At 37.4% G+C, this 23,221-nt stretch overlaps 1 long non-coding RNA gene across 3 annotated transcripts in view; it reads right to left on the bottom strand.

Annotated features, from left to right (window-relative positions):
* Positions 1–23,221, bottom strand: part of LOC123614000 (uncharacterized) — a 287,572-nt gene that overhangs the window by 150,997 nt on the left and 113,354 nt on the right. For all 3 annotated transcript variants that reach the window (XR_012501794.1, XR_012501795.1, XR_006721457.2), the window contains exons 3-4: positions 4,928–5,046; positions 4,020–4,103 (exon numbers count right to left, since the gene is read on the bottom strand). This is a non-coding gene — a long non-coding RNA (uncharacterized LOC123614000). The remainder of the gene's footprint in view (positions 1–4,019; positions 4,104–4,927; positions 5,047–23,221) is intronic.

Below are 23,221 nucleotides of genomic sequence, written 5' to 3'. Positions count from 1 at the left end.
TCACAAGTCATAATTGAAAGTCGTTGTTCATTGAATACGTTTATCTTGTGCCAGGAATTGCACTAGATGCCATCCAAGCACTTTCTTAGTCACTTATAACAACCCTGCAGTGTAAGTATAAACTCCATTCCCAATGCAGAAACTGAGGCCCAGAGCCAAAATTCAAACCCAACTTTCTCTGAATGCACAGTGCTCAGAGGATGCTTCCCAATGTAGTGAGACACCCTGGGGGCTGGTGGGGGGAGCCCGCAGCACCCACTGTGCATCTGGTACTGAAGGCAGGGGCCCCGCCCCTTCCAAGCCCCAGTCAGGATGCAGCACACAGAGCCCAGAGCAAGAGACTGCTGGGTGGAAGGGGCTCTGAAAGTCTTCTGGTCCTCTAATTTCATTCCTGGAGACCCCGAGAGATGAAGGACTCAGGTTTCCATACTGTGGGTCCCATGCTTTTCCTACTTCTCTACAATAATTTTTATCCATAACAGCTACAGTTTATTGAGCATCTATTAAATCCGGGTTCAGCACTTAGTTACAAAGCTTTATTTCATTGAATCCTGACAATGTTGAATGATTATTTATATTTTGTTGATGAAGAAACTGAGGCTTTGAGAAAACCCCGTTTGATGTTAAAAACAAATAATCAAAATAAAAACCTTAATAAGTTCTCTATAAAATGCGCAGAATCGTCTTGCCTCTTCCTACCAAGCTCAGTCCTTGTTGTTTATAATCCTTTATGGTGTGCAGGCCTCTGCTCTTTCTGCTGTGTTTTGCCAAATTTTTTGCCTTTGTTTTACTTAATTTTATATGAACACAAGCCCTAACTCACCACTCATTAAATGTTTTGTTAGCTTACACCATATCACATGGTGCATAAGCTTAGGTATGCAGTAGGTGTTCGATAAGTATTTTAATGCAACATTTATTCTGCACCTACTACATACTAGGCACAAGGTTTGATACCTTACATGTGGTGTTCCACTTACTTCTCACAATACTATTATGACATAGCTAGTACATCCCCCACTTCATAAATGAGGAAATCAAGGTTCAGGATGGTAAAGTAGCCCGCCAAAGCTGGTTTCATGCCAGTCAGGCCTGATTAAGGAGAGGACTGGCCAATGAGATCCCTGGTAAAACCAAAAGCATAAAAAAGTAATCTGCTTCCCTCAAGTTAGACAAGCCTTCTGTCACCTTAGTGTTTAAGTCAATCAGAGATTTTCATCGGCTAGGAAAATATGCCTCCTTTTCTTAATGTAAAACAATGGCCAAAATATTATTAAACAGTCATCAAAAAGTCAGATCACATCCAGAGTAGAGATTATGATATATGCTTAAGTACACTTTCAGGCCAGGCTGTCACACCCTGGTCTCCTTCGTGGGGACATTCATTAAGGCTCTTATATTCTCAGTCATGTGATTACTGTTCCTTTTGCACATGTCAGCCAAAATGGGAGAAAAAACCTCATTTATTATGTCTAAAATGAGGTTAGTGGGTATTCCCTGCATGTTTAAGGTAAGAGCTTAGGCAAGGGAACAAGAATTAGGTGTCTCAGGTGTCAGGGCACCGAGGCTGCAGGCCTGTCCATGCTGACTTGCAGGGGAGAAAAATCTCCTGCTTGTGACTCTGCTGAGCATATCTAACCTGAACTCTTAAGTTTTCTTACAAATGAGTCTGTTGGTCCTAGAGGGAGTCTTGAGGGCCTGACGAAGTTGGCCAGCCCACCACAACTGAGAAAAGTTCTTGCCAAACATTCATCAGTCAGCACTGCTGTTTTGTAGCTGAAGGACAGAACAGGGCGAAGGAGTTACCTACAGCCAAGCCTCGTTCATCTGGATTTCATCTGAGCATCAGACATTACAGAGAGACTAAGTCTTGGAGAACGGGCCAGGCCCTGGGTGGACAAAGATGAATAGGGCAAAGTTCTAGATCTCAAACAGCTCATAGCCTGGTTTGGGAAGACTGTTCTTCATTCATGAAAAGCATGCATTACAGGTTAGTTTTAAAGTCATGATTTCCTTAAGAAAAAAAAAAGGTAGCAGATTTAATGGATCAGTTAGAGATGTGTGTTCTTGGGTCCCACCTACTAGATCAGCAACTCTGTAGGGCCCAGAAATCTGCATTTGAATCAGCTCTCTGAATAATTCTGGTGCAGCCCAAGTTTGGGAACTGCTGTCTTAGAGCACGTGACACGGTGGTTACAGAAAGTGAGCAGGTGTCGGCAGGTGACAAGCCTGGAGACACTTGCGTGACCTGTAAGAAGATTTGACAAAGGGATGGTACTGAAAAGTCTTCAAGCAAGGGAGCATCATGGACTTCTCTGCGATTTAGAAAGAGCGAGGAGGAAAACGCACTGAAATTTTCCTACTTTAATGGTAGCGATTTGTGAGTGTTCCCTCTATGGCCAGCCCCGCAGCAGCTCAGAAGGAACCTAAGCAAAGCTGAAAGGCAACATTTGGGACTCCTTCTGGTCATAGGATAAGCCTCTAGGAGTAATTTAGAACTTCAGCCATTTAGTGACTTGGAAGATGGTTATTTCACTAATGCAATAAGCTTCTCAGAATAAGTTTAAATCAAGTGATAGCCCAACCACTTCTAATGTGACCACAACACATTCCTCTGTCAATGCCAGCCCTGTGAGCCCTTTATGTATACTGACTCATTTATTTCTTACAACAACCTTATGAAGTGTTATTATTATTCCCATTTAAAGATGTGGAAACCAAGGCACAGAGAGATCAAGCAAATTCTTGCTCAGAGTCATACAGCACAGAGAAATTAAGTAACTTGCTCAGGTGGCACACAGCTGCTCTATGATACCCAGGATTTGAACCCAGACCAGTGCTTCACTTTTCACCATTACACCAACCATAGTGTCTTGGTTTCTATGCTGTGGGCATGAAAGTCAGTTGCCTATTTGTGTTCTGTGTCTGTGGGGGGTGGGGTCCAGGGCTCCAGGAGGCATTAGGTATTTTCCAGAGGCTGAGTGTGATTCATTTACACTATGTTTGTAGTCTTCTTGAGGCCCCAAACAGAAACAAACTCACTGACACAGTAAACCATCTTCTGGTTATGGGGGAAAGAGGGTGGGTAGGGATAAATTTGAGAATTCAAGAATTGCAAATATTAACTACCATATGTAAAAATAGATTAAAAAGGCAAATTTCTTCTGGGCACAAGGAACTATATTCAATATCTTGTTATAACCTCTAATGAAAAAGAATATGAAAACGAGTATATATGTATGTATATGCATGACGGGGACATTATGCTGTACACCAGAAACTGACACATTGTAACTGACTGTACTTCAATAAAAAGAAGCCAATGGGGGGAAAAACAGATATTGAATATAATTCCCTGTACTACACAGTAGGCCCTTGTTGTTTATCTGTTTTATATACAGTAGTGTGTATCTGCAGATTTTTTATTAAGATATAATCGACATATAACATTGTGTCAGCCTAAGGTGCACAACATGTTGATTTGAGACATTTATTGCAATGCGATTACCACCATAGCTATCATCTCTACACCTCACATACTTTCTTCTTGTGGTGGGAGCAATTAAGATCTAGTCTCTTAGTAACTTTCACATTTATAACACAGTATTGTTATCTGTAAGCAGTTTGCAGTGAATTAAATCTCCATAACTTATTTATCTACTAGTTGCCAAGTTTGTGCCCCTAACCATCTCCCCAACATCCCCTACCCCCCAACCCCTGATGACCACCATTCTGCTCTCTGTTTTTGTAAGTTTGATTTCCTTTAGATTCCACATAGCAGTGATATCATACAATATTTGTCTTTCACTTACTTTTTATGTCAGAAAAATATGCTGTTATAAGTCAGGGTTTCAGGGTTTCTTTACTTGCAGCCAAACACATTTTCACATACTAAACTCTATTCTGCCACTGAGATCTCTCCTCCTGGTTTCCAAACACACATCCTGTGAACTGTGATCACATATGACCTCTTTGGCCCCCAACATAAAGAAGAATGATTAGTTATGGAAAACACTCACAGACAATGAAGAGGTAGAGATCTTGTTGTCCCAAAATCTGGCTCCATAAAGACAGAGTATCTAAAGGACGCCTGGGTTTTCTTTCTGCAAAACATAAGAAGCACGCGCATCCACTTTGCCATTATATTCTCTTTCTTCCCCTTAATTCCAGATGGAATGTGCTTCCATGAAACCAGGTAAATTCATGTTATTGAAGGCAGAAGAAACTGGATGCTGCTCAAAGGCATTTGAGTTTGTAGCTCTGCTCCTCGGCTGCCATGTGGGGAGCAGTGGGGACTCCCACGCTGCTCTGACTTGGTCTATGCTCTGTGGTCCTCAACTCAGCAAAGGCTAGGAGTGCAAATGTCACCCTCAGGTCTCACTTTGAGGGCTGTGCCTTCACAGAAGAAAAAACTCCTCCTTTTTAATTTCTGGAATTCGTTACAAAGGACCTTTTCTTTCTTAAAAATTATAAAATGTGGGTTTGGGGATAGCCTTGGGAGTCATTTGGTTCAATCTCTGATATCATCTAAATCAAAATGAAAATCAGATTACCTTTATAAAAAAAAATTCCTTGAGGAGAAAGATAGCCCAGCCATCATCTTTGGCAGAATTTAGTTTAATCAAACTGCGTAAAATATTTCCTCCTTCGGCCTCACTGAACCACCTTTCTTCAATTAAAAATGTAAAAGAAAAAAAAAAAGAGAGAGAGAGAGAGAGAGAAAACCCAGAATATGACTTATTCTCAAAATAATATTTTATAGATTGCAGGTAAGTGCTAAGTCCTATCTTTCTTCCTTTCTCAAGATGGAACAAGTCCAAATAAGAATCTTATTAGAATCTTTCCATTTCCATCTTTCAGACTGAGGTTCAAGTAATATTATAACGCTAGGATGAGAAGGCCACACAGCCATACTCTGCTCACTTACCAATTCCTTTTCCATGTCTTTGTCTTCTGCCCTGTAGCCCGCATCCTTCCTTCCTTCCTTCCTTCCTCCTAAACACATACAGACACACATCTTCCATGGTCTTCGGGATTCCTCTGCATCTGAATGAAAAGGGAATATGATTCTCTGAGACTCTCTGAATACCACCCAGGGGAATCCACAGAGTCAGCCTTCATCTAGTTTGGCTGATTTCCATTGTGGGCCGTTTCATTTGCTCACTGTCTCCAGGATAGCCAGGTTATTATTATTATTATTAATTTTTGGTGATTTTCTTTCTTTTTTAAAAAAATTGAATTATAGTTGATATGCAATGCTGTGCTATTTTCAGGTGTACAGCAAAGTGTTTCAGTCATACCTACCTCTATATGTATAGGTATCTATGTTCTTTTTCAGACTCTTTTCCATTATAAGTTGTTACAAGATAGTGAATAGAGTTCCCTGTGCTGTACAATAGGTCCTTGTTGTTTATTTTATATAGAGAAGTAGGGAAAAGGATATATTATTATTTTTTAACAAAGCAATTCCAACTAGACATGGGGCTGAATCTTCAAAAGAATGCAAGCCTAGATATTTCCTGCCTTTCCCTGTTTTTTTCCTTCTTTTTTTCTGTTCATCTCCATCCCCTTTTTCTGTGTGAGAAAATGCATTTGACCAGCAGCCCACGTGGCCCCATCCATCAGGCTCGGTAAAGTCAGGGTCGGGAAGGAGAGTCTAAAAGCAGGGCTCATTTCAGAATTAAGTGCAGGGTGAGCCAGAGTTATCGACAGAGACTCCCTCCCTCGTGATGGGTCTGCAGATTTACTCAGAGACTTGGAAGGCCTCAGTCTTTGAAGAAGAGCCATGAGGCAAAGCTGTGTCCTTGCCCAGCCGGCCGCCGCTCCCTGAGTGATGGGTTGACGTGCCCTTCCTCTGTCAGCACTACCATTTCCACCATCCCTAGGGACCAAAACAAGAGCAAAAGCCAAGAAAACCAGGAACTCCAAAGCAAATGGATCCCCTCTCCAGGTTCTGTAGCAGATTCTTCCTCAGAACGTGGCTGATTTTCCTTTGCAACTCAGAGCACAAGGGGAAGGTCCAACTGCCTGTCTCTGAAGAATATTATCTCTTTTCTAATTTTATTTACTCCCGCACCTGTCTTCTCCCTGAAAAAACCTTTCTCTTCTCTTTACCTTTTCCCCTCATATGAAGCATATACTGTAAAGACCACTACATAGATCCCTGCTTTTTATCTTCTCTGTCATGTTCCCCTTTCTAGTGCTCCTTTAATCACAGTGTCCATGAGGATTTCCACAATCTTATTAATATTTAACATTTATTGTTAGTCTCCTGAGCCACCACAGAGACATATATTATCTCTTTGGAAGATTTAATGTCACCCTTAGTGATTCATATTCTCAATGGTATGCTTTCTACTTGGAAAAAAAATCTTCTTCATCTCCAAATTAAAGCATTCTGTGCCCAGCTGAAGTTTCGATGCTTGGGCAGAAGGGGTGGATCGTAGACAACGAGGTTATTTATACTCTGTCCACCAGGGATCAGAAGTTTTTTACAGAAACTTCTGGAATTATTCAGCTCATGTCCTGTATTTATATTTCTTTTGAAGTGCCTTAAAATATAGACTTCAATTAAATTAAAAACTTAGAGAGGCCAGACGTATTTAACTTTGCACTGTCTTATAAGCAAAGTTTGCTCAGTAAGTAGATACATTACAAACCCAATATCTTGGGATTGACTTACCTGTCAATGGAAACAAATTATTTTTTAAAAATATCTTAGCAGAAGAAGGTACCACAAGTACATAAACAGAAGAAACAGTGACAATGTCACAGCAGGCAGATTGCTAGATATGAGCAAAGAAAGGGGGGCACAGGCCAAATGGCAGGAAACCATACAGCTTGTGAATAAGGGGGCTCCTTGGGCAGACAGAGAAAAGCAGGAACCTCTGGACTGAAAAGAAACCACACATTTTGGGGTGGAAAGTGGCCTGGAGGCAAAGAAAGGTGGGAAATGGTAAAAAAACCTCTGGTGTCCAATTGTAACCTTGTGCCCATCTTGCCTCCTTCTCTAACTGAAAAAGCTCCCCACGTTAGCGCCTTTTGTCTTATTTCCTCACTTGAGATTCTGTCTCCCCCCTTCAACGTACCCCATCGGAACAAATTGGTATGTTCCTGCCAAACTGTCCCTCTGCTCTCCAGTGAGCACCACATTAGGTTCATCCCAGTACAGGTCACTCATGAATCGCCAGACAGACTCCGCCATCTGCAAACATCTTCTTTACAGAATCCTCAGGGTTCTTTGTTTGAGGGGGAGGATTGCATAAACAACACATTTCTTGATTTTCTGAGTTGATAACCAATTCTTGTATGGATACAGGAGACAGACAAAGATTTCGATTGAGTTGTTTGTTTTCATTGCTGAGTTTTAAGAGTACTTTATAATTTTGGATAACAGTTATTTATCACATGTGTGTTTTACAAATATTTTCTCCCACTCCATAGCTTGCCTTCTCATTTTCTTCACAGAGCTTTTAATAGGGCAGAAGTTTTTGATTTAAATGAAGTCCAATTTGTCAATTTTGTTTTTCTTTCATGGATCATGCTTTTCATATTGTACCCAAAGAAAGTCATTACCAAGCCCAAGGAAACCTAAATTTTCTCCTGTGTTATCTTCCAGGACTTTTTAGAGCTTTGCATTTTACATTTAGGTCTATGATCCAGTTTGAGTTAATTTTCGTGAAAAGTGTAAGATTTGCATATAGGTTCCTTTTTTTTTCTTTTTTGCATGTGATGATCAATTCAGTTGTTCCAGCACCATTTGTTGGAGAAACTGTTTTTGATCTGTTGTATTACCTTTGCTCTTTTGTCAAATATCAGTTGACTATATTTAAGTAAATCTATTTCTGGGCTCTCTGTTCTAGTCCATTGATCTTTTTGTCTATTCTTTCTCCAATACCACTCTGTGTTGATTACTGTAACTTCATAGTAAGTCTTGAAGTCAGGTAGTGTCAGTTCTCTGACTTTGTTCTTCTCCTTCAATATTGTGTTGGCTATTCTGGGTCTTTTGCCTTTCCATGTAAACTTTAAAATCAGTTTGTCAATATCCACAAAATAACTTGCTGAGATTTTTGATTGGGGTTGCAGTGAATCTATAGATCAAGTTGGGAAGAACTGACATCTTGACAATATTGAGTCTCCTCATCCCCATGCATGGAATCTCTCTCCGTTTATTTATTTAGATCTTCTTTGATTTCTTTTTATCGGAATTTTTGTATAGTTTTCTTCATACAGATCTTTGATTTTATTAGGTTCACACCTAAGTGTATCTTTTTGGTTTGGGTGCTAATACAAATGGTGTGGTGTTTTTAATTTCATATTTCAGTTTTTCATTGGTGGCATATAAGCAAGCAATTACTTCTGTACATTGGAAGTAGATTTTAAAGATCAGATTTATTACTGAGTAAAGCTGGATTTGAGGATAAGAACACAACTGTGACTTTAAAGCTGCATAGTAGACTAGATCATATTGTCTCTCCACTTCAGACACAGCTGAATAAACACACGTGACTACCAGACTGCCCCAGGGAGATTATCACAGAGAGGAGAGGAGTTGTCCTGAGGACAGGCCCTGGCACAGAAAGAGAGACAGAGAGAGAAAGAGAGAGAGAGAAGCCTGGGAGGGGCCCAACCAGCCTTACCATCGGATACTTCTCCTCTCAGGTGCAGCAATGGGGCCAGAGAACGAGAGACACAAGGAACACGACTCTAGCAGACACTGCCCATCAGGGATACACGGGACTGTGGAATAGAAACTCCCTCCAAAATGCCACACTAGCCCCTCTAATTTGAAAAGACTAAAAAAATCAAGACAGAAAGCCAAAACTGAAAGTCATCTCCGAAAGTAATTTGCTGTGTGTTTGTGTGTGTATTTGTACATTTCTTATATCATGCACATCAAACCTCCACAAAATAAGTCCTATTAGAAGCTGTGGTATATTTATACAATGGAATACTACTCAGCCAAAAAAAGAATAAAATAATGCCATTTATAGCAAAATGACCTAGAGATTGTCATTCTAAGTGAAGTAAGCCAGAAAGAGAAAGAAAAATACCATATGATGTCACTCATATGTGGAATCTAAAAAAAAGAAATAAAGAAGACACTAATGAACTCATCTACAGATGAGACTCACAGAAACAGACTCACAGACATAGTAAACAATCTTATGGTTATGAGGGGAAAGAGGAGGAGAGGGATAAATTTGGGAGTTCAAGATATGCAAATACTAACTACTATATATAAAACAGATAAACAACAAGGTCCTACTATAGCGGGAACTCTATTCAATATCTTGTAGTAACCTCTAATGAAAAACAATATGAAAATGAATATATGTATGTATATATATGACTGAAACACTGTACTGTACATCAGAAATTAACACATTGTAACTGACTATCCTTCAATAAAAAATAAAAATAAAAACATTATCTTCTAAGATCTGAGCTTCTTACATACATGGTATCTCATCAAAAATTCTGCTTTTTTTCTTTTTAAGTAGTGTGCCACTTAATATAAATTATTAATCATAACATGGGGACCAAAAAAAGCATAAATAAAAATATAAAAGCCACTTGTGTATGTCACCACTCAGAGTTCAGTATTTCCTTCTATGCAGATATATATACATATAAGCATGTGTTTTAAAAGAGGATTATAATATTTCTCTATTTTTATAACCTGCTTTTTAACCTCATGTATCTTGAAAATCCCTGCATCATTAAGTAGTCTTCCACAAGATGACTTTTGGTGACTGGGTGCTATTCCGTTATATGGTTCTGTGTGTGCACCATGATTTACTGTCAACTCTGCTGCTTAGACAATTAGGTTGTTCTCTATCTTAAACAATCCTGTATGAGCATCTATGTTCATAAATCTATGCACAAGTGTCTAATTATTTCTTGAAGTTACAACCCTAAAAATAAACTTCCAGCATCACTACGTATGCCCATTTTTTTTAGTCTTTTGAAACATTTTGTCCATCTATGCTCTCACTTGCAATTCTTAATGAACGGATTCTCCCAGTTTTCCAGTAATTCTCTGGTAATAAATTTGCCACCTTTGGAAACTTTTTATAGCCACTTGGGTCCATGTTTAGACCAGGGACACAAGGACTCACTGTAATCATTCTGGAAAAAATAATTGCATTAATGTAGATGCTAAAGTTAGGAAGTGGCTGAGATGCAGAGCTAGCCTGCCAAGTACCACAGTGCATCCAGGGTTGTGCTTTTCTCCAACTTTCTAAACTTCTCAGAGGAAGTGAAACTGCTTCTTTGGATAAAATGCCGTATGGAGAGAAACTCCTTAAGCTCTGAAATACCTTTTTACCTAGATCCTGATAGACAGCAAAATCTGTGGTGTGACGAATGGCATCTGACATCCAGGAAGGAACATACCCTGAAAAATAAATCCATATCTCGCATCCATCTCTAATTTCAGGGGACAGGCTCTCATGCAAGATCTGTATCTGCCTCTGCCTTCCACAAACACCACGTTTTCGCTTTCTGGCCCTGTAATCAACTTGACTGAAACACAGCCACCACCCAATCTGAGTTAAACTTTGCTCCCATAAAGAGCCAAGATATACTGCTTGTCAAAAATTGATTTCTAAGGAGAAAAATATAAGTAAGTCATCATTTTAAAAGCACATATTTTTTGCTGGTTTTTAAAAAATGGGTTTAAAGAATCTGTGGTTTTGCATTCATGTACATATCCATCATGAGTTTGGGCGATTTGAGAAGAATATTTGTAACAAACATTAGGTACTTAGGACCTTTCTTATGAGTAATTCAAAGTACCGCACTGTTAACAATTAAATACATAGTCATTCCATTTATAAAAAATTACTGAGTCCCTGCTATGTGCCAGTTTGTATTTGGTACTGAGATAACAGAATAAATAATATGTTGACTCCAAACTTTAGAATCTTCCCATCTAGGTGAAAAAATGCTCATTAGTCACGTTGAGGGACTCATTGTTAGTCTGGGAAATCATACCAAAAGGGCAACTAGGTAGCACTTCCTGCTCATTAGGATGACTGTAGTGAAAAGAAAGATGGACCAGAACACATGTTGCCAAGAATGTAGAGAAATTAGAGCCATCGTGAGCGGCTGGTGGGATTGTAAAATGGCGCAACCACTTTGGACAACAGTTTGGCAGTTCCTCAACATGTTGAACACAGAATTACCATAAAACTCAGGGAGTCCACTCTTAGGTATATACCCAAGAGAACTGAAAATATATGTGTATACAAAACTTGTACATGTGTGTTCATTGCAGTATTATTCATCATAGCCAAGAAGTAGAAACAACCCAAATTACCATCAACTAATAAATGAATAAACAAATATAGCTGTATAATGAAATATTATTTGGCAATAGGAAGGAATAACATACTATAACATGAAAGACCCTTAAAAACATTATGCTGTGTGAAAGAAGCTAGGAGCAAAGGCCACATACTATGAATCCATTATATGAAATGTACAGAATAGGCAAACCCATAGAGACAGAAAGTGATTCAGTGGTTGCCAGGAGCTAGGGGGAAGCAGGGATGGAGCATGAGTGATAACAGTGTGGGATTTTTTTTGGAAGAGGTGATGAAAATGGCCTGGAATCAGATAGTGATGATCAATGCATAACCTTGTAAGTATATCAAATACCACTGGATTGTACCCTTAAAAAGAATGAAGTTTATGATATGTGAATTATATCTCAATAAAGATGTTATTAAAAAAAAAAAAAAGAATTCCCAGGATAATGTGATTCACTCCACTAATGTAGGGTGAAAAAAAGGGTGGGGGAAGGCTTCATAAAGTTACTAATATTTACCCCAAATATTCAAAGATGAGTAGGAATAAAGTTGATGCAGGGAGCATCTGGGTCAAGGGATTATCTAAGCACCTAGTAGATACTAAATCAATATTTTTGAATGAATTCATGATTTTAGAGAATTGCTTGATTTGAAAATGCCATGAGAACCCTCTCTCCAGGTCTCGAGATAATTGAGGACAGGCCAAAACATATGATCAAACTGGGTTGGGACCACTGTCCTGTGGCACATTACACAACAACAAAGTTACGATCTTCCTAGTTTTCCCTGATACAAAACACCTATAAATTTCTATCTCTCTGACCGGATGGATAGTTGACGAGCTCTTAGAAGAGATTATTGTTATTCCTTTCATCCTAGACCGTGTCTACAAATACAGACATAAAGTCTGATGAAATAGTAAGCAAATGCTAATCATCTCACATCATATAAATAGGCAGAATTGAGTCGAATATTTTCTTCTTGTTTTTTTTTTCACTTTTAACCAGCTTCTTTTGAGTAGAGGACTGTAGACTCACAGCTATACATCTCATACATTTTCTAAGTTACGAGTAATATTTATAGAATCCACCACTAATGTCTTCTATTCCTAGATTTCAAGATCATTTAAATAAGCAGAATGTTCAAAATATATGAAGATGAAATGAAAAACACAATTTGGATACCAGTTAAGTTTTCAGCTAAGGAAAAATTTAGATAAAACCGTGAAGATAGGAGATGACAATTAAATGCAACTGGGTGCTACACAGTTTAAGAAAATGTAATTAACCTGCGTATCATTCTGGACAATTGACTATTTTTGTAAGGAAGGTTTGAGGCTGGGATGATAACCAGAACCAACCTGGGTAAGAAACACTTTACCCAGAACTGTCAGTGGTTTGCAAACATGAAGAGAAGAGAAGAGATGTCTGAAAGGTGCGTTCGAAGGTAATAGGATTTTGCCCTACTACGGAAACTTAAGCTATAGACTGGAAAGCTTTTATGTGATACCGCCTTTTGAATGACAACTGTCGATAAGAGTTGAACAGTGCTGAGGTCAGTATGGATTTTTTTCGAGGGCTCTCTGCTGCCATTGCCTGTCAGGAGACATCGCATGCCATTTTCAAATCACTTAGATACATTCAGCTTTTTCTTGCATCTGTATGTAGCAAAAACACTGGGGTAGTAACAGCTATTTTTTAATGTCTTCATCTCAATGCATGTCAGGTTAGGGAATACGCTGAACACTGTTTAAAATTTCTTGCTTTAAAAATAGGTTAATAACCTGCAAGTAATTGTTTTTCAAAGATTTGGATAATTCAACCTTATAGTGTATTTTATGCTTCTTTTAATGAATAGAACATTACTTTTGTTTAAAAGACTTTCATTTACTCTATTGTACATTTTTCACCTGATGTAGAGAAAAATCAATTATTTTAAGAATTAAGTCCTTTCTGGCAGTTCATTTAAGTAAATCCTACTAAGTTAAATGACCATCAGTATTTATCCTTATTTATCAACTCCAACAAAAGTGCTATAATGTACAGAAGTGGAATATAATTTGCTGTTGAGGAAATCACATTGATTTTCCTGTCAGTTAAAGATTGCTAGTTGGAACGCAAGAATAATATGTTCTCCTAGACAAAATTTACTTGATAAGAATTATTCTAGAATTGGAAAAGGAGGTGGCTGTTCCCATATCCTCTATAACCAGCTTATGCCTGATGTAATAAATGCTCAGGTGAGAATATCTGAGAATAAATGAACAGAGAAAGATGTCAAATTTGGAATAATTATAACCAAAAGAATAGCTTACAATTTATAATGTACAAAATGTTTTGAAATATTTAAAATACTTTTCCATACATGATATAATTTAATAACTAACATATGAATTTTATGTAATCAGCAACTGGATGATCAAAAGGAAAGACTGATTTCATACTATAAATTATATAATACATCTTACGGCCTGTCTGTGTTTGATGAAAACACATAATAACCTGTGCCTGTTTCACTTTGCAAGGTACAAACATTTGATTAGGTATCCATAAAACTGTCAAAATATATAGACTATCAAAACATTAAAAACTAGAAAACCCTATAAACTTCTCAAGAGAGAAGAGTGTATCTTTTTATGTATTGATTTTTCTTTACTGGTCCAGATATGGAAGTGATATGATCGGTAACAATTTGGAGAGCTGTTCCTCTCCCCCTCCCAAAGGCAGTAAGTCACGAGGACGTATTTGTTGGAAAGTTAGGGGGCTCCCAAGTAGCTCCCCTCACTTCTAGCCAGATTCAGAACCAGCTGAGAGATAGACAAGGAGTGAGGCCGAGGGAGTTCTGGGGGAAGGTGGCTCAGTTGTGCAGCACCGTGGGTCCCTGACGTCCTCACTCGCCTCCAGGAAACCAGAGGACTCAGGTCTCTTTCCCAGGGCTAGAGCCAGCTGAGGGAAAAACGATTTGCAAGAGGAGCAGAAACAAAAGCGAATGGGTAGTGGAATGAGTTAGGTTATCACGTCCATTTTTCCATTTTCTCCTCCCAAACTCAGCGACCTGATGTTTTGGAGATGTGAGTGAGGGGGTAGAGAGAGGCCCAAGGAACCCAAATGGGTGTCCCGCCATGTCAAAGCCCCTCCATGTGAAAACCTGACACATGCTGGGGTGGAGGCTACCTCTAACTACTGTCAACAGATAACAGAAAATAAATACATAACTACACTAATTCTTTACTATGTACTGTTGCCTTATGAGATGTCTTCAAAAATAATTTTACTAGAGTCATTTTGGTGAATATTTGTCAAATATGTGACTAAGCATAACTATAAAAATAAAAAAGAGAACTTTAATTAAGAATTCATCATCTTAAATAGCAAAACTATTGAAGAGAAAACACCTTTCAGGTTATTGCTTGCACTGTGAATTATCTCAAGTCACGAGAGGTTTTAAAAAAAGTTTGAAAATGTATATTTAAATATTCATTGGAGAGCTGAAATCTACAACCTTGGCAATACATTTATAATTTAAAAGTTATAACCTTAAAATATATATATCACATGGCAGATAATATTAATAGTAACAGTTAAAATAATATGACCCATATTTACCGAGTATACGCTATGCTCCAGGAATTGTACAAAGTATTATATATACATGGTCTCATTAAAATTTCACAGTTGCCTTATGAGGTAAGTACTATTATCATTTTAAGAAACGTGTCCTTGACTTGAAAATTCCTTACAGCAGCATCTGAATTAAACTTTATCTGTACTGTGTTTTCCTTTTAGTTAATGGGAGAGGCAAACATATGCCCTTTCCTCTATGATGGTAAACAGATTCAACATCAGTTTTCCACACATTGGGTCTTAAAATTATTCTAGTCAGGGGCATGGCAGCTATTATATGCCTACCAAGATGTAGGCATTGAATAACACAAGTAATTAGTTCAGGGAGGCAACACGTTACTTTAAGCATTATTAGTAGGAAGGTAACCAGGAAGTCCTGGATTCAAGTCTCAGCAGCATCTTTTTCTAGCTGTGTGCCTTCATCTTTTGAAGATTTGGTTTCATGACCTCAAAAATGGGAATAAAACATGCCAGCCACCTCACAGCATTGTTTTGAGAATCAAAGAAGATATTAAATGAGAGAAGTATTCTAAAATGAGCTGCACACGGAGATGCAGGCTTTTGGTCCCCTGTATTTGCCTGGGTTACCCCTTCTCCAGCTCACCCTCTGTGCTCTCTTGCACTTTCTCCCAGCTGGCTCCCTCATGGGAAGGACGCTGAGCCCTTACACCCACCGTGGTAGCTGTCATTTCCACCATCTCTTAGTCACATTGCGTTTGTTGCTCATGGGTTTCTGCCTGCAGCTAAACTACAAAACACTTATTTTTGTATAGTCAACACACATACAGACAAAAAAAAATCCCTGAAAAATGCCTGTTTAATTTTGGAATCAGGCTTCAGGAAAAAAAAAAAAAACACTTTTTTTCTTGCAAAAGTCAGAAGCCTTGGAAAGAAAATCTATCAAAATAAGATGGATTCCCTTAGAAACACTTATTTTTTTATGCTAAAATAAACACGTTAAATAAAGTCCATGAATATTAAGACCCTTGAAGACACAAGGCTTTGGACTTCATTTTTATAGTGTCTTCCTGAGGTACACTTTCGATCAAGCTCTTGGAAACAGGTTGTTATTTATAAATTAGGTTTATTTATTTTTTTAAGGGAGGTACTGGGGATTGAACCCAGGATCTTGTGCATGCTAAGCACACATGCTACCACTGAGCTACAACCTCCCTGCCAAACAGTAAAAACTTATTCTCTCACAATTCTGGAGGCTAAAATTTTAAAATCAAAGTATCAGCAGGAACATGCTCCCTCTGAAGGCTCTAGGGAAGAATCTTTCCTTGCCTCTTCCAATTTCTGGTGGCCCCCGGCAATCCTTGGCTGTGGCTGCACCATTCTGATCTCTGCCTCCGTCATCACACAGCTGTCTTCTCCCTGTGTCTCTCTGTGTCCTCTCCTCTTCTTATAAGGCATCAGTTACTGGACTTGGGGCCCACACTAAAGTCAGCTGATTTCATCTAGAGCTCCCTAATTAATTACATCTAAAAATACCCTATTTCCAAATAAGGTCATATTCTCAGTTTCCAGGTAGACACAAATTTGGGGGAGAGGGGGGTCACTGTTCTACTCACTGCACAGCCCATCCCCTAATATATCTTGCCGTCCTCCTTCCCTTCCTGCTGCCCCCTCATCAGCTAGAATTCGTTAGAAAAGCTGGCTCCATCGTTCACATTTACAGCAGGATTTTTCTCAGCTGCTCAATTAGAGCCTAATTCCTGAAATCAAAATAACACCTTATGGGGGGAAAGCCCCCTGTGATTATTCTTATTGGTGAAACGGGGAATATTTTTAGAAAACAGGTATGCTCGGGAGAAGGGAGAGAGTTCTTTGGCTTCCTGAGAGGTTGAGCATGAAAATGCCCCATGGTACCCTTGTTTTATGTGCCTTGTTCCCGAACAAGAAGTGAACTTAAACACAATATTGATTTCAGTGTTACGTGTGAACATGCGAACAGAAGTGTACAATTTTCGAAATCCATGGTCATGGAATCAGCTCTGAGTGATGAAGGGGAGAAAAAATTCTCACTTAGTCCAGAATAAGCATTCGCATAGCTAACTTTTCACTTGGTAAATGTGTCTTGGGATAAACACTCTATGGCAAGAATCTTCCCATTCATAAAGCTATCTGGTCAGAAGCACTCAGAACACCAAGTTCATGAAGGAATCCCAACTGTCTGCCCCCAGCCTACTACTTGTGAAATGCAAGGTAGTGATTTTCATGTTTCTAGTATATGGTTATATTTTCCAGAATGTTCCATGTCCTGTATCCCTCCCTGGTCCTTGCCTTGCCAGACTTCCACTTCTGATGATCATGTGCAACCATCACAAGATGCAAATGCCCAAGGGAGGCAAGCACACGGTGAAGCCCTTCCACGCTTACGTTCCAGCGGCAGTCTACAGGAATGGGAACCGCTTTTAAAGCAATTTTTCAGGATATACATTTTAAAATATCAAATTAATTGTTTATGCCCTCCAAATTTAAGAGGTTTAGACACATTTACTGAATATGGGCTAGGCTTGGTGCTAGGCAGCAGGTGGGCGGAGGTTAATAAAGACTGGATTCTGACCTCAAGGAGCTCAAGTTTCATTAGGGAGACAGACATCTAGGTGCATAATTATGACACAGAGGGAACTGCTGAACAGTAGAACTCTGCTCTTGGTTCAGAAATACTACCCCAAACAACAACAACACAAAGCAATCATAACAAAATGGGAATATGTTTAATCTATGTGTGTGCAATGCAGGGAGAGTTTCCCAGGGGATGAATCTAAACAGGTTTAAAGGATGAATGGGGAGTTTTCCACCATTCATGGGGAGGGTGGAGGGAAGCAGCAGCAATGCTGGGAAAAGGGATCTCATGAGCCAAAGCAGGAAATAGGAATAACGTGGACTGTCCTGGACACTACAAATAATTTGATAACACTGGGAGATAAAGTGAGTTTGGTGACCAAGGAATTGTCTTCAGAACTAGACAAGGCAGGATATGAAAGTCTTGTGCATCATGCTAAGGACCATGGGCTTGGACCAGTGAGGACTTATTGAAGAGATTTAAGGTAGGGGTGTGTGTGTGTGCATGTGCATGTGTGTGTGTGTGTGTGTGTGTGTGTGTGTGGTGGTGGTGGTGGCTGGAGGGAGATATGATCATATTTAACTCGTTGATCTCATTCCTGTGCTATTAAAAGAACTCTAGAGGTAAAAACACCTTTCTTCATAATAATATAATGGTAGTCCAATAACAAAAAGAGGATTTATTGTATTTTTGGAAATCAAATTAAGGAAATATTATGCCACATTTAAAGTATAATATAAGATTTATTAGCCATGTGGCAAAAATATATAGTCTTAAGCATGCCTTATTATAAATGAAATGAGGTGCAGTACTCATGAACTGTAAAGTTAGCCTTTTATCCAATTCTTTGATTTTTCTATTGAATTTCAGGTGACCCATAAATAAGTATTGCAGTGAATGTTTAAGAAAAATTAAAATGGCTAATGTTTATGGATGCCATCTGTTAATAGCATTTAAAAATCACATAAAATTCACTTTTTAGAAGAAAATTCTCAATTGTTATCATGTTCTCATCCATCAAAATATATTCAGGCATGGTCTCTCACTGTCGGTGCCAACAAATGATCGTTGTCCTCTAAGTAACTGATTGAACGTATCTGCCCAGGCTAAATATGTGAGCATAAATCACAACGTTCAATTCCTTTCATTTGTATACTGCTTCGGAATTTGTAAAGGACTCTAACGCACATTAATAAAGCATGTGTCTGAGGCACAGATATTACCGTGAATGAATTGCTTACTGAGGAAGTTTAGTCCTTGGCTGGAAAATTAAGAGTGTTGGTTATTCAAGAACAGAATTGAGGTTGTCAGGGTTCAACCTTCAAACCAGTCTGAGTCCTGAAGCTGTTGGCTCTCTCCAGCCCTTCTCAGAATGAATATGCAGTATCTGAATTCTCCAGGCAAGAATCATTATACATCCCTCCTTCCTGTATGGCCTCAGATGCTCAGACCACCAGGGAAAGTCTCATGTCCCGATGGGCTTGGCTTTTGAATAGCAGTTGAAGTGAACCAGCTATTGTGAGAAGGTCTGATAAGGTACTCAAATATCTATAATTAATTTATTAATTCCAAGGGTTTACTGACTGCCTAGTAATGCCCAGCATTTTGTCTGAAGATAGAGGGAAATCAAAAGATATGTATGAAACTTTGTGAATTTACCAAAAATTATTGAATGGTACACTCACAATAGGTGAATTTCATGGTATGCTAATTATACTCCTGTAGAGCTACTGTAGGAAAAGGAGGGGGAGAGGAAGGGAAAGGCAGAGGGCAGGAGAAAGATGAATCAAACTACCCAATTGTTGCAGAGGGAACTCCAAGAGGAAAGGGGCAGGTGGAATAGGGTCATATTCCCCAAACTGTAATCATTCCTTGGTAACTTCCAATGTTTACCTTATCATTTAATATCCGTATTTTACTTTATTAAATATTTCTCTATTTTGGGGTATTATTTTTTTAAAATATAAATCTTTATTGCTAATAGTTCTTTTAAAGCCAGATTGTCTTTTTCTTACCTAAACTGGTTAAACAGGAAAAAAAAAAAAAAGAGAGAGAAAGAAGATGGCTTTGCCGTCTCGGAGATGACAATGTAGTTAGGGGTGGTTACATTTGTAAACATGCATCCAGGTAAAGCAAATTGTATAACATATCGAATTTTATACAATTAAGTGCCACAGTTAATGAGCAGAAAACAAACATAATAGAAATTGAGAGAAAAGTGAGATTACCATGAGCTAAACTTGTGAGGATTGTTAATCACAGAGACATTGGGACTTAAGCTGGACACTGCAGAATGGGATACAGCTTGGAAAAGATGGAGGAAACTGATTTTATATCTCTACACTGACTGTGCCCCTATTATATGCTAAACACAATACTGTCTATCTACATACAGGTAGCATACATTATCTTACCTAAATGTCGTAGCAATCATGTAAAAGAGATACTATTATTCATAGGTTACATATGAAGAAATTAGGGCTCAGAGAAGTTGATGGCCATACTCAAGGTCTCATACCATCGCCAAGACCCAGATCAAGGGGCTTACTCCTGTACATAAAACTTCTAGGAAGTTTTATGGTTTCAGGTCTCATCTTCAAATCTTTAATCCATTTTAATTCATTTTCGTGTATGGAATAAAATAGGGGTCCGGTTTCATTCTTTTGTGTGTGGCTATGCAGTCTTCCCAGTACCATTTATTGAATAGACTATTCTTTCCCCATTGTATTATCCTGGATCCTTTATTGTAAATTAATTGACCATATATGCATGAGTTTATTTCTGGGCTCTCTATTCTGTTCCATTTATCTATGTGTCTGTTTTTAGGCTAAGAGAGTAGATCTTAAAAGTTCTCACCACAAGAAGGAAATCATAATTATATGACATGATGGCAGTGATAGCTAATGCTCTCGTGGTAATTATTTTGCCATGTATAAGTGTATAAAATCATCATTTAAAATTAAAGTGTACACTTTAAACTTACACATGTTAAAGTCAATTATATCTCAATAAAGTTGAAAAAAATAAAGCAATGCTTAGCACATAGTAAGTAAGAAAAATAAACAAAATAAATAAAAATAAACTTTTCACATATATACATTATTAATTTTTGGCTAACATATCCATTTACCTAAGACCAGAGGTTAGCAAACTAGCTTGTAGAAAGAGCCTCAGTGGCCTGTTTTACAGAATATATTATAATCACTTTCCTCTGTCTTTCTAAATTACTGTTTTTATTGGCTATATAAAATTCCTTTATAAGATTCACTGTGATTTATTTAACCAGTCTTTTACTGTTAAATGTTTAGGCTGCTTCTAATTTTTGCTGTTAAAACTCTGAGATAAATATCTTTGCATTGATACAATTTTGAACATCTTTGTTTCCTTAGGGAAAATTCCTGGATGTGTAATCACTGGGTTAAAGGAAATGAAATATTTTCAAGACTCTTTATTCATATTTCAAAATTATATCCTGGAAAGATTATATCGGTTTAAACTCCAGCCATCTTTGAGAGTGCTGCTTCTCTACATCAATTTCCGGCCCAATTCCTCACAAACCACGGGTACATCATCAAATTTGTGTGTATATGTATTTGTCAATTTCTGTGTGAAACAATGGTATTTCATTCATTACATTGAAATCAGATTTTTACATTTTATGTTTATTGACCACATATATTTCTTCTTTTATAAATTACTTTTTAAAAAGTTTTAAAAATTGGGATAACATTTTTAATGGAATATTTACTATTTTTTCATTGATTTGTTAGAATTTTCTCTAAATAGTCATATCTGTTGTGAATGTTTTCCCTAATTTTCATGGATCCATCAATATCATGTTTCAAGATTTGGCATAATGTCATCTATCAACTTTTGCCATATTACTTCTTATTTTCATGTTAGAACAAGTATCCTCCAAAGCAGATTTTTTAAATATTTATTTAATCTATTATTATCTTATTTTGCTATACATACTGAGGTGAACAAATGGTTTCATAAGTTGATTTGCCCAAGGTGAAGTATTAAGTGACAAGGCTGCAATCAAAGCTGAGGAAGAGTGACTACAGAGCACAGTGTCTTAAACACTTTAATGTTTCACCATGAAGTATCGTTTTGACTTGTAGTTTGAAACAGATATTTCCACTTATGGAAATATCTTTATATTTCTAATCTAAGTCATTTTTTAAAAATTATAAATTTATAGTGAATTTAATTAAACCCCCTTTCACCATTAACTGAATTATCTTTTGTTATCTATTGAGCCATCTTTGCATTCCCAGAATAAACTTACCTGGCCATAATATATTATTCTTTTAATATACTGAAGGCATTATTTTCCTGTTATTTTACAACTAGTTTATATCTTCCCTATTATTTTTTTTTTTCTGCTTCTCCTATCAATACTGAGAGAGAGAGATGGTTAAATCTCTCAATATAACGGAGATTTAAAAATTTATTCCTCAAGTTCTATCAATTTCTACTTTATATATCTTAGGCTATTTTAATGAGGATGTACAAATTTAAAATCATTGTCTCCATGGTGAATTAAACTTTTGCAATTACTCTATTCTTAATAATGCTTTTTGTCTCAAAATCCATTTTGCCTAGCAATGATATAGTTAAACCAGCTTCTTTTTTGTTTTGAATGATACATTTTCCCTTCTTTTTCTTTTCATACTTTTTTTAAATGTTCTTTTATTTTTGGTGTGTACTTATAAATAGAATATACAGGATATTCTTGTCTACTGTAATAATATGCCTTAATGAGTTCAATCTCTTCAAGTAGTTTAAGATTTATCATGTAGTTGAATGAAGTTGGAATTTTTCTACCATTTATTCTCTGATTTCTATTTGTACAGCTCTTTCTACGTTTCTTCATTTTTTCTTCTTTCTTAAAATTTTTGATTTATTGGTTTTCTTTGTTTATTGATATTTCTTATAAATTATTTTCCTATATTTGTTTAGAAATTTTACACTTTGTCTTTTTTTTAATGTTTATCCTATAAAACTATATTGCCCCATACAAGAACCTTAGAACACTTAGCTAGAACTGTCCCTTTGAATTATAACTATTGTAGTATTTCAGTTGTGTTCTTATTTCTTCTGCGCAAATTAAACCAAATTATTATTATTATATGAAAATTTTTTAAATTACATATTTTGGTTACTATTTCATACATTCACTATGTCTTTTTGTATGTCAGATGAACCTTTTGTACATCATTTCCTTCTTCCTGAAATGCATTCTTCAAAGTTCTACCAGCACAGGCTTCTTGGTGGGAAGTATTTTCATTATAAAATTATAAAATAAAATGTTTTCATTATAAAATAAAACATCTTTACTTTGCTCTCATTTTTGAAAGGTCATTATTCTGAATACTTGGTTATAAGCTGATAGCCATTTTCTATCAGCACTCTGAAATTACCACTCCCCTATCTTTTGGCTCCCCTTACGGCCGTTGAGAGGTCCGTTGTCAGTGTAATTGTCATTCTCTTCCAGGTGACCTTGCTTTTCTCTCCAGCTACTTTTGGAAAGCAGCCTTTGTCTTTGGTGTTCTGTAGTGCCACTGTGCTGTGTCTAGGTGTGGATTTCTTTTTATTTATCCTGCTTCAGAAATGTTAAATTTCCCGAATGTGAACTTATGTATTTTTATCAGTTATGGGAAATTCTCAGTAATTATGACTTCAGATTAACTTTATGATCTCCTTTT

The sequence above is a fragment of the Camelus bactrianus genome, chromosome 23 (assembly GCF_048773025.1).
Source record: "Camelus bactrianus isolate YW-2024 breed Bactrian camel chromosome 23, ASM4877302v1, whole genome shotgun sequence".
In the NCBI taxonomy this organism is placed as follows: domain Eukaryota; kingdom Metazoa; phylum Chordata; class Mammalia; order Artiodactyla; family Camelidae; genus Camelus; species Camelus bactrianus.
Note: the sequence above shows the minus strand (reverse complement) of the source record. Positions and strands in the feature narration are given on the sequence as shown.